This window comes from Dama dama, chromosome 9 (assembly GCF_033118175.1).
Source record: "Dama dama isolate Ldn47 chromosome 9, ASM3311817v1, whole genome shotgun sequence".
Taxonomy (NCBI): Eukaryota; Metazoa; Chordata; class Mammalia; order Artiodactyla; family Cervidae; genus Dama; species Dama dama.
Window position 1 is genome coordinate 100,929,753 of NC_083689.1, and position 2,403 is coordinate 100,932,155.

The window sequence follows — 2,403 nt, forward strand, 5'->3', positions numbered from 1 at the left end:
CATTATTCCTATAACCTTAGGAAAATCATAGCATATTAAAATTGAGTAAGACTTTAGAGATTGCTTTGTCCAAGTCACATATTTAAAAAAAAAAAAAAGAAAAAAAAACCTGAAAATATGAGTTTAAGAAAGTCTCAAAAACACAGCAAATTAATGACACAACTGAGTCAAGAGTCATATCCTCTGATTCATTACATATGAGTGAAAGTCGCTCAGTCCTGTCTTGACTCTGTGACCCCATGAACTATACAGAGCATAGAATTTTCCAGGCCAGACTACTGGAGTAGATAGCCTTTCCCTTCTCCAGTGGATCTTCCTGACCCAGGAATCAAATCGGGGTCTCCTGCATTGCAGGCAAATTCTTTACCAACTGAGCTATTAGGGAAGCCCAATTCATTACACAGAGGTCTCTAAATCCAAACATACTTACCAAGAATGACCTCTATTTTATACACAATCACGTACTTCCTACTGTTGCTATTTTAGTTATTATTTTTTTAATCTGCACCTATTGTGCTTAATCTAGATTATAAATTCTGTAATGACAAATGCTATGATTCAAATTTCCTCTTTAATTCCCATTAGACACTACTAGCATAGGGCATTATATATAGAAGTGATTCTAAAGGTAGTTGGTTCATTTCTTATTTATTTTTCCATTGGTACAGTGTATAACCATGTTCATAAAAGAAAAATTCATGTATTTAGAACAGAGGGAAAATGGCCCAGGGAAAAGCAACCAGAACAAGCCACACAGGTCACCATGGTAACACCAGTTTGAAAATGTCATTCTCCTTAAGTTTCTGACATTTCTGATATGTTCAGGATGCAGGGCTCCATCTAGTGGTTTTATTTAAATTTCTGTCAGACCACACCTTCTCAAACTCAATTCCCAAATAAAAGAGCAATTTTTTTTTTTTTTTAAGATGTACATTTGATTAAGACCATGCATGTGTCCCCAGACCTAGTTCTTTGCCTAGGTCTGGTTTTATAAATGCTGGTGATAAACCAAGTCTGATTTATATGATGTATCTTGTGTGGGAATTGTCTGTGACTCTAGGTATCTGATCAACCTTGAGAAATGGTAGCACAGCTAGTGGGATAATTTTTGAAGATGACCATTGCTAGTTTAATGATTACCAGTTGCCATTAAATGAGTTGTAAAAATTAAAAAAAAAAAAATAAGGTGTACACTTGCATTTGTAGGATACAGTCAGTTTGGTTTGTAAGATAAGTGGTTAGACATTTTGTCAATTACTGAATTACTGCTTTTTGATGCTAAAAAAAATCATATGGAAAGAGGCATACAAAACTTTATAGTCTGTAAAATAATATGTAGTTCTAAGTTTATAACATATGCAGAGTTTTGTCCACACAAAGGATTTATTATGGGAAATTTTATTCCAAAATCATTTATTTTCTTCTTTCTGAACAGAAAAAAAAGGCCTTGGCCTTGTTTTTCTCTGTTGAAATCTAGGTGCATCAAAATATGGACATACAGTCCATTAGCAAAAGGAGCAAAGTTTTAACTTTAAAAATACATTCTCTGTTCCTCACAGGGGGGAAAAAACATTATCTTTATTGGGGTATCAACCAGCCACCCATGTGTATACAGAAAATTTAAATATTAAAAGCCCAATTTGTGATTTCCAGATATATACTGAGTAAAAATATGAGCCTGTGGAGATCATTTATATTCCTTTTGGTCCCATATTGACAACCAATTAATAATTAAATATATCACATATTTGCATAAAGTACAAAAGATCTTAATGACCCAGATTATCATGATGGTGTGACCACTCACCTAGACCCAGACATCCTAGAATGTGAAGCCAAGTGGCCTCAGGAAGCATCACTACAAACAAAGCTAGTAGAGGTGATGGAATTCCAGTTGAGCTATTTCAAATCCTAAAAGACGATGCTGTGAAAGTGCTGCACTTAGTATGCCAGCAAATTTGGAAAACTCAGCAGTGGCCACAGGAATGGAAAAGGTCAGTTTTCATTCCAATCCCAAAGGAAGACAATGCCAAAGAATGTTCACACTACTTCATAATTGCACTCATTTCACATGCTACCAAAGTAATGCTCAAAATTCTCCAAGCCAGGCTTCAACAGTACATGAACAGATAACTTAGAGAATTTAGAAAAGGCAGAGAAACCAGAGACCAAATTGCCAACATCTGTTGGATCACTGAAAAAGCAAGAGTGTTCCAGAAAAACATCTACTTCTGCTTTATTGACTACACTAAAACCTTTGACAATGTGGATCACAACAAACTATGGAAAATTCTTCAACAGATGGAAATAACAGACCACTTTACCTGCCTCCTGTGAAACCTGTATGCAGGGCAACAAGTAACAGTTAGAACCAGACATGGAACAAAGAACTGGTTCTAAATT

General features: G+C 35.2%; 1 pseudogene; it reads left to right on the forward strand.

The window, feature by feature from the left end:
* The first annotated feature begins 898 nt into the window (after nucleotides 1-898).
* On the forward strand, nucleotides 899-1,009 carry LOC133063008 (small nucleolar RNA SNORA72; annotated as a pseudogene).
* The last annotated feature ends 1,394 nt before the right edge of the window (nucleotides 1,010-2,403 follow it).